Below are 10,295 nucleotides of genomic sequence, written 5' to 3'. Positions count from 1 at the left end.
GCTGAAACTAAAAAAAAAGAAATGAGGACTGTCCATCATTTAAGGTGGATTCAGCTGGACACCAGCCCTCCCCTCTGCCGCCTTCATCTCTTGAATTTGGTATCAACTAGTTAAACTATCTGAGCTGCCTGAGATGGTAAATGGGCCCTTACAAGACCCCAACCAGAGGTGGTGGTACTTTGGAGAGAAAGGCCCCAAAGTTGGCACCAACAGGTTGCCCTGTGTCCCCACATTAAAGCTGAAATAAAAAAAAAAAAAAAGCTGAAATAGCAGTAATAGCCACCACTTTTTATTTACTTATGAGTCAAGCACTTTGCACATGTTGATTCTCTTACCCTCCCCAAAACCCTGTAAGGTAGGGATTGTTTTTACCTGTTTCAGGGTGAAGAAACAGACACAAAGCAGTTAACTGACTAAGAAAGAGGTAGAGAAAGAATTCAGTCCCAGGCCCATCCAGCTGTAAGACCACAGCATCGTGATGTGGATATCTTAAATCTGGATGTGTCACTGGTTACCCCCAAGAGCCTGTCACAGGAGCGGGTCGCTGGAGAATGGGAGGTGGACACTCATGCTCTGACCTTTGAGGAACTGACAGGTACATCATTCAGTTATCCCTTCTCCAGCGAGCACCTCCTGCTCCAAGCTTAGGCCTGCCATGTCTTGGACCCCAGAGACGCCTTCTTATCACCTGGGAAGAGCCTGAGTGCATGGCAGTCTTAACTGCAACCATGTATAATGTTCATTCACTCATTCAAAAACATTCATTGCCAGGCCCCATGCTAGGTCCTGGGACTGCAAATAAACCCCTTTCCCCACAGCTCCAGCACAGTCCCAGGTCCCAGCCCTCCAGCAAGGTGTCTTGGGGTTTAGGGAAAGACCTTGAAGATAAAATGCACCACTTTAGGCTCAGGTTGGGGATAATGAGTACTTTCCCCATAGGGTTACTAAGAGGATTAAGTGAGTTCCTGCATGCAAAGCATTGATAAATGTGTGATTAAATAAATAATAATAAATAATGCATTCTTCTGGGAAACAGTCCATAGAATTCAGATTCTCAAAGGTGAAGGTGATTTTTAAAAAAAGAGAGGGGTGGATCCATAAGCCTAGAAGCTGAGATAGGTTATAATACAGTGGTTGAAATGCAGGTGATAAAACACAGTCACATTTGTCCCCAATATGCTTGAAAATGTTCAAGCACACAGAAGATTTTTTTTTAGAGGAAAGCACATTTATTTTATTTATTTATTTATTTATTTATTTATTTATTTTTGGCTGCAGTGGATCTTCACTGCGGTGCGCGGGCTTCTCTCTAGTTGTGGCGCGTAGGTTCTCTCTCCTCTAGTTGTGGCGCGCGGACTCCAGGCATGTGGGCTCTGTAGTTTGTGGCACACGGGCTCTCTCGTTGAGGTGCGTGGGCTTAGTTGCCCCTCAGCATGTGGGATCTTAGTTCCCTGACCAGGGATTGAACCCACGTCCCCTGAATTGAAAGGCGGATTCTTTACCACTGGACCACCAGGGAAGTGTGGTGGTCCGAACGCGGGTTGGAAAAGAATTTCCAGACACAAGGCAGAATGTAAAGAAGATAGAATTTATTAGCGGGAAGGGTCTCTGCCAGAACAGCGGGCCGACTTCCTAGTAGTCTGGGAGAGTGGAGCCCGAACACGTGCTATTGATCACTTTTTATAGCCAGAAAACAAAGGAATGGTCCGAGGTGTAATTTTGTTTACTGATTGGTCGAGGCACATACACCTTCCTTCTATAGGGTAAGAGTGGGACAGGGCAGATGCCTTTCCTTATTTGGGACAGGTCCCGTTGCCCAGGTGGGCTCGGGAATTTCATAACCATCGCAACATGGTGGTGGGGAGGGCGATTGATTAAGAATCCGGTAGGGAGTGTAATGCTGACACTTTATCAGGCAGGTCGTCCTTTGTCCTTGAAGCACCATTGTCCTTGGAACACCACATTCTCCCCTCTCTTTATTTATAGGGCCAATTCCTTGGCCCTAATGGATACCCTGCTCATGTCTACCTAACTGCCTAATTCCCTCTCAGGCATTCGGGAACCCCTTTGTGAGGAGAAGGGGCGACAAACTCTCTCTGGCTGCTTCCTGCTGAGCGGGGGCATCGTGGGGCCCTGGGTTCTTGTTGCCTGGTCTCTGTCAGGGTGTATCTAGGGAGGAGTGCGGGCCCCATGGAAAGTGATGGCAGCTTGTTCAAGAGTTGTACAAGTGTTGTCTGGCCGGTATTCTTGTTGCATCACCATTTGGAGGTTTATTTGTTGTGTTCTGGAAGAGACAATCTTAACAAGGAGGTTAAAAATACATGGCCCGAAGATTAGTAGAAGTAGAAAGGCTACTATAGGACCTAGGAAAGGGGTTAGCCAAGAGAACCAGGACCAGATATTAGTCTTGAAGTCCCACCAGTCGAGTCCCCCTGAGACTCCTTCCCTGTAGAATCCATTAGCTCTTTCAATAATGGCTCGAAGATTGGTCTGGACCTTGCCCGATTGGTTGACAAAAAACAGCAATCCTCCTTTAACATTGCACAGGTCCCTCCTTGATTAGCTGTTAGGAGGTCCAGAGCTCTTCTATTTTGTAAAACCATTCCTGCTAGAGAATTTTTTTTGTTCTTGTAGAGTGTTAATTTGAGCTGCTAGGCAGGCAATCTGTTGTGTGAGTTCAAGAGAGAGCTGTCGGGCAATGGAGGTACCTCCAGGGGAACTTGGTGGAGGATATGGGGTGGGATTTTAGCTAGAGTAGGCTTCGCAGTGGCTATTAAAGCCATATTTACCGGCGTAAATGATAAAGTAGCTTTAAGTTTTGTTAAAAGGTCCCGGCCTAACAGGGGTATTGGACAGGCCAGGAGAGCTAGGAAAGAATGGGTGAATAGAGTATTCTCAAGGGAACAGGATAAGGGAGGTGTAAAATGGCCATATGAGGGCTTTCCGTCTACTCCCATTAAGAGGATTGAGGAACAGCAAGTGGGACCAGAGAAGGAGGTCAGGGCCAAGTAGCCCCTGTGTCAGTTAGACAGGTTATAGTAGCCCCTGCCACATCCAGGGTTACCCGGGGCTCCTCCGGTCTTATGGGGAACATAGGCGCCTATAGAGTGAGCCGTGTGCACCTTCAGTCATCCGCGTCCAGGAGCCCCAGATCTAGAGCACAATCCGGTTCTCGCTCCTGATAGTCAATTACCACCGACGGGGGCAATTGGCCTCGACCTTGGCCCAGGGGGCTGGGACCCGAAATGCCCCGAGTGTTGGGTGGTTGTGGCGTTGGCCTCCCCGCTTGAGGGCGGCAGGGACAACTCATCTTCCAATGGCCCTTTTGGTGACAGTAAGGGCACGGGAGATCGGGTGGTGGGGTGTGGCCGTTCCTGACACTGTGCCCCTGCTGACCTCACTGGTAGCAGCTCAGCGGCAGTTTCTGAGACGGGAGAGGGGCTCCCGTGGGTCTGTTTTGGGAGGGACTGAGCAATGGCAAGAGCCATATACTGAGCATGTCGTTTTAACTTTTCTTCCTCTCTTAGTTCTCGTCTGTTCCCAGAAGCCTCCTCCCTATTGTTAAAGACCTTAAAGGCCTCGTCAAGTAGAACAGGAAATGGGGTCTGTGGCCCTTGCTCTAGTTTCTGTAATTTCTGTCTTATGCTTGGGGACGCCTGGCTTATAAAGTGAACTGCAAGTATAGCCTGACCCTTAGGCGTCTCAGGGTCTTGGTTGGTGTATTTCCTCATAGCCTCTGCTCATCGGGCCTGAAAAAGGGCCGGATTCTCAGGGCGTTCCTGTGTAACTTCTCTGAGTTTATTATAATTGACAGGTTTGATGATTGCCTTTTTCATACCTTCTAGTAGACAGGTAATTTCTCCTAGTGAGCCCTCCTGCTGGCCCATTTTCATTTGCCTGGTGTCTCCATCCTGGGTCTGCCCTTGGGACTGCCTCTGCCCCCGCTCGGTTCTCATTAGGATTTTGGGCGTGTGCCTTATCTGCCCAGGCCTGAGCCACGGCCTCGATCCTGGCCTTTTCTTCATGATGCAGCAGGTAGTTAGGACCACATGAATATCTGGCCAGGTTAAGTCAAAGGCTATAGTTAGGGCCTGGAATTCCCTGATGAAGGTGGAGGGGTCCTGGCTGAAGGAGCCCAGTTTCCCGTGGATATGAGAGAGATCAGACATGGGGAAGGGGACATGAACCCTGATAGTACCTAGGTCTCCGTTAGCGACCTCTCGTAGAGGAAGCCTATTGGGACTCGATGCTGAGCTTTGGGCTGCTCGTGACCGAGTGTGGGGAGCGGAGGGAAGGTCTGCTTCTGGGTATGGAGGTAGGGGTTGGGGAGAAGGTTGAGGAGGAGGCGGGTGAGACCAGGGACAAGAAGGCTCATCCAGGATATGGTGGAGGGGGAGATGGGGAGGGATGAGGTAGTGAAGCTGAAGGAGGAGGGCGGGAGGATGAGGCATTAAAGCGGCAACGGAGAGACACATGCAATGGAGAGACACGTGCAATGGAGAGACACATGCAATGGAGAGACACGTGCAATGGAGAGACACGTGCAATGGAGAGACACGTGAGACAGGAGTCCCTCAGGCTCGGATTCTGACCGCGGGCCGTGAAGGCCAGCACGTACGGAACCTTGGAATCCTCTCCTAGTTTCCAACAGTAGAGATCAAGTTGGAGGACTGTGTTGTAATTTAGGGTCCCATTAAGAGGCCATTGTTCTTGGTCCCTCAGTTTGTACTGGGGCCAAGCCGTGTTACAAAAGGAAATGAGCCTCTTCTTCTTGAGATTGTCTGGGTCAAATTCCTTCCAATTCCTGAGAATACAACCAAGAGGTGAGTCTAAGGGAATAGACATCCCTGAACCCATTCTTAGCCTCAGTGCGACTAAGGCACCAATGACCAGAGAGGGGAATTCCCGGAAACCAGCTGGGAATTGACTCACTGATAGAATATTCTCATGGATGGGAAGGAGCTCTCCCAGGACAATCTAGAGGCAGTAAGGTCCTTTGGAGTCAGTCCGAGCTGAGGAGAAAGAAGCAGAAGAGACAGAAAAGAGGACTGAGGATTCCGCCTTCTAACCCTACCGAGGAGGCGGTGGCCAAGGGACTGTGGGCTTTGTGCTTTGCTTCGTCCACGGTGTGCCTCGCATTGCACGGAAGTCGTCTTGACGGGGGCGCAGACGCTCTAATAGCCTGGTCTGTTCCGTGAACCCCTTATCCTTTCACGGGCGTCTTCAAGCGGCAGGTGCCCTAATGGCTTTTAAATGCCTGACCCGTGCCCGCACGATACCAATCGGCCTAGTCCTCAGTCGGAAGGAAGACAGAGGGATCCTCACCAGTCTGGGCGGCAGTTACTGGGGTGAAGTGAGCCGTGGAGCCTTCGGAACACACCAGGATGTGGCCCTGGCCAGAGTTCCTCTGTTGCTTTCACGGCAGCTTGCCTGTTCACAGAGGGTCCCAAGGAATGAGGAGAGGAGGTGGGGGAGGAGATCCCCCCGGAGATGTCCCCGTACAGGCCACCAAAATGTCGTGGTCCGCACGTGGGTTGGAAAAGAATTTCCAGACACAAGGCAGAATGTAAAGAAGATAGAATTTATTAGTGGGAAGGGTCACTGCCAGAACAGCGGGCCGACGACTTCCTAGTAGTCTGGGAGAGTGGAGCCCGAAAATGTGCTATTGATCAGTTTTTATAGCCAGAAAACAAAGGAATGGTCCGAGGTGAAAATTTCATTTACTGATTGGTCGAGGCACCTATACCTTCCTTCAGAAATAGGGTAAGAGTGGGACAGGGCAGATGCCTGTCCTTATTTGGGACAGGTCCCGTTGCCCAGGTGGGCTCAGGAATTTCGTAACCATCGCAACATGGTGGTGGGGATGGCGATTAAGAGTCCGGTAGGGGGTGTAACGCTGACACTTTTTCAGGCAGGGTCATCCTATGTCCCTGAAGCACCATTGTCCTTGGAGCACCACAGGAAGTCCCTCAAGCATACAGAAAATTGAAAGAACTGTATAGCCCTATATTGTGCTACATTTGTTAAGATTTTGCTGTATTTGCTTTATCATATATTTATCCTTCCATCCATCCATCCACTCATCAATCTACATAACATTTTTGTTAAAAACGAAACAGGTAATTTTTAACTTTCTTCTTTATGCTCTTTTGCATTTGTACTAATTTTTAAAATTGCTGTCAGTTTTCATTTAAAAACTGAAATAATTTCCATTTTGGAACAAAAGAATTATTAAAAGGAAATATAATCTACCAAAAGGATTTGGTACCAGGAAACCCTTCATACACGTTAGGCCCAAATTTAAGCTCCTCCCCAGACACCATCCTTTTCCATCTTATTCAACACTGGATTCTGGAACAGTGCCTTGTACATAGTAGATAACTGTGGAGTGAATGAATTCTTTTAAGTATGGTTGTTTATCGAGGTTAAAAAAAATAGTTAAGGGAGCCCTGGGCTTGAACGCAGGGGGGAATGTGGTTTGAGTTATCTTTAACAGATGATGTAGCAACCCCCTCCCACCCGGGGAGGGGGCAGGCTCTCCAGCAATATGGGTAGGCCAGGCCCACCTGCCTCTCCCCCGGGGCCCAAGGCCAGCATCCAGTTGGATCTTGGGACTTTCTCTCTACATTCCTCACGTGTCTGACATAGTTCGGGCATTTGTTTTTGATCTGACTAAATGGCAAGTCTGCAGCCTTGGTAGCTCTACAGGAAACCAGAATAAATATCGTTTATTCCATTTACAATTGGCAATTAAGTTTGTTTTCAGGCACAAGAATGGAATTTAAAACACTCAGTTAAAGTAAACCAAACTAATCAGATGCAGTCTGCTTTTCTCTTCAAAACATTAAAAGAAAGAAAGAAGAAAGGAAGGAAGAAAGAAAGAAAACAATAAAAACCGCTGCACAATAGAGAGAGAAAGAGGTCTGGAATATCCACTCTCCCCTTATTCTCACGTCACACTCACAAACTGACTTGTTTTGCATGTGTATTGAAAAGAACCCCAGAGATCTGGTTCTGCTATCTCTTGTCTAAATTACTGTGTAATTCGGACCGGTTACTTGACCTCTCTGGGCTTCAGTTCTCCATCTGTTGAAAAGAGGAGAGGGATGGCCTAAGATGGTTCTATCTGTCTGTCAAAAGCTTTGATTTCATTTCTCGAGGCCAGGCAAACAGACTAGCTCTCAGGTGGTAACTTGAGAGAGAGTTGGAGAAAGGGAAGGAGAGGGAGAAAGATGACGACAAACGTGTTGATTGGAAACACTGATGGTTCTGGACTCTTCAGACTCGCTGTGCAAACCCCCTTCTCCTTTTTTAAACCCTAGTCTCCCCATTTTAAAGGGGTTTGAGAGAGAATCTAGATTCAGGAGTAACAAACAGAATCTCTTTGCTAAGGGCCTGGGTTTGTGATTTTTAGCTTTGAATGTGAACACCTGCAGGCAGAACACCTACACGCCGGTTCTCCACAAGCCCCACTGGACCCCTGTTACCTCCTATTACTTCCCGGGGCTTTGAAAGCCATTGAGTTTCTGCTAAGAATTCCCTTGCAGTTGTGAAAACCTTATGATCCATCACCCGGAGGAGGAGGAAGGGACGCTCGCCTAAGCCTAAGATGTTCTGCTGCCCACCTCTCTCTTCCCTTTGGGAGGTCTCCATCAGAGAAACGTCTCAGAGAGTAAAACTGGAAAAGGGAGGGGCTGAGGATCACCCCGAGGAAAATTCAGACTGATTTGATCAGTCCTAGCTGGAATCAGCGCAGGAATAGCATCAGGCCTAAGTGGAAGCTTTTCAGCCTTCTCAGATGATGATTCATTTTAAGGAAACATCCCGTGACCCTGACTGGAATCCAGTTCAAATGAGGAAACCTGAAGCATCTAGGATAGGCCAGGCCCCAAGAGGAGGCTGCTCACATAGAAACAGTACCTGCCCAGAGGCTCTCCAGGAAGCTGCCAAGAGGACTGTAAACTGTGAGAAAGCTCTCAGACCGACTGCTCTGCTCTGGGGGCTTGCAGCTTGCTATGGGCCCCAGAGGAAGGTGACTCATTCTGGCTGGAGTCGAGCAGGAAATCCTCCTGGAGGAGGTGGCATTTGATGCGGGCCTTGCAGGCAGAGAAGGAGAGGGAGGGTGGAAAGAGGATCCACATCTCAGTAGTTGTGTGAACCAGGGTCTGGAGCTTCAGTTTTCTCACCTCTGCTGGGAAGGGCGGCAATGAGGCCCACTTCCTTTGTAAAGATTAAATTAGTTGTATGTGGAAGGATCTGGCACATAATATATTTAACCCTGAATTGCAGGTAAAGCAAAAGCATGTGTGTGGGCTGAGTTGTGAGAGGTAACTTTGGAAAAGAAAGCTGCATATGTTGAGGGTGATTATGTCTGGGAGCTAGAGTTTCTTGGGTAATGTTTACCTTTCTCTTTAGCCTGTTCTGTGTTGCTTGAAGTGTTTATAATGAACACATGTTATTTACATAATGGTTAAAAAGTTCTTTGTGAAAAGAAGAAAAGAAAAGCTATTTGTGTTCTGTTACTTTAAAAAATTTGAACCTAGAGAAAAGTGGCAAAAATGTTCAAAGAACTTCCAGAGACCCTTCGCCCAGACTTACTTATTTTATTCATTTATTTTTTAATTTTCGGCTGCGTTGGGTCTTAGTTGCAGTATGCGGGATCTTCATTGCGGAATGTGGGATCTTTTGTTGCAGCGTGTGGGCTCTTCCTTGTGGCTCAGGGGCTTCTCTCTAGTTGTGGTGTGTGGGTTTTCTCTCCCTACTTGTGGCGTGCGGGCTCCAGAGCACGTGGACTCTAGTTTGCGGCACGTGGGCTCTCTAGTTGAGGTGCGCAGGCTCCGTAGTTGTGGCACACGGGCTTAGTTGCCCCATGGCATGTGTGACCTTAGATCCCCGACCAGGGATCGAACCCGCGTCCCCTGCATTGGAAGGAGGATTCTTTACCACTGGACCACCAGGGAAGTCCCCAGATTTACTTATTGTTAACATTTTGCCACATTTGCAGTCTCTTGCCATGTATGTATGTGTGTATATATATGTATATACACATTTTTTGGAGCCATTTGAGAGTAGGTTGCAGACATCATGCCCCGAATTATTTCAGCATATATTTCCCAAGAACAAGGGCAGTCTCTTACATAACCCAGTACAATATAAAAACCGAAAAAACAGGGACTTCCCCGGTGGTGCAGTGATCAAGAATCCGCCTGACGATTCAGGGTACACGGGTTCAAGCCCTGGTCCGGGAAGATCCCACATGCCGTGGAGCAACTAAGCCCGTGTGCCACAACTACTGAGCCCACGTGCTGCAACTACTGAAGCCTGTGCGCCTAGAGCCCATGCTCCACAACAAGAGAAGCCACCGCAATGAGAAGCCTGCACACCACAAGGAAGAGTAGCCCCCACTCGCCACAACTAGAGAAAGCCTGCGCGCAGCAACGAAGACCCAACACAGCCAAAAAAAAAAAAAAAATCAACAAGTCTAACGTGGATACAATGCTATGATCTAACATACAAATTTTGCTGTCTCAATATTGCCCTTTATAGTAATTCCCCCCATCCCCACCCCCAAGATCCTATCCAGGACCACGTATTGCATTTAATCATCGTGTCTTTTTAGTCTCCTTTAATCTGCCACAGTTCCTTAGCTTTCCTTTGTCTCTCATGACACAAACATTTTTGGAAGAGCACAGACACGTTATTCTGTAGCATGTCCCTCAGTTGGGTATGTCTGATGTTTCCTCACGATTAATTTTATGCGTTGCTGAATGGATGGTGATGCTGTGTCCTTCTCAGTACATCACTGCGGGAGGTGTGCGATGGATGTCAGTTTGTCCCTTTATTGACGTTAATGTGGACCACTTAGTTAAGGTGGTGTGGCAGTTTTACTATAGAGTTACTATTTCCCCCCTTTCCCCCCTTTTTAATTCTCAAGTAATTTGTGGCTATTTATGTGAAATCCTCGAACGTCCTTCCAATTTCATGGGACAAAATAGGCGAGGCTTTCCCTTTAGGAAATGGACACCTAGTTCTTGCCGAATAGATCCAGCAGCCAGCCTTCGGCACTACCATGCTTTGTCAATAAAGTTACGTGAACGTGAACCTTTCCGGAAGGGCTGAGGCGGCCGGGACGCAAGGCATTTAGGGAACTGTAGTCGCCCTAGGAGCTCGCGGCTAAACACCGCCCAGTGGCCTCCCAGAGAAAGAACCAGAAGCCGAAAAGGGAGGGCAAAGAGGGACGCGCGGAGGCGCTCTAGGACGCGGTGCATCACGGGAGTGGTAGTTCAAGCGCGAGG

This window comes from Eschrichtius robustus, chromosome 13 (genome assembly GCF_028021215.1).
Source record: "Eschrichtius robustus isolate mEscRob2 chromosome 13, mEscRob2.pri, whole genome shotgun sequence".
NCBI lineage: Eukaryota > Metazoa > Chordata > Mammalia > Artiodactyla > Eschrichtiidae > Eschrichtius > Eschrichtius robustus.
This window is presented reverse-complemented; position numbering follows the sequence as displayed.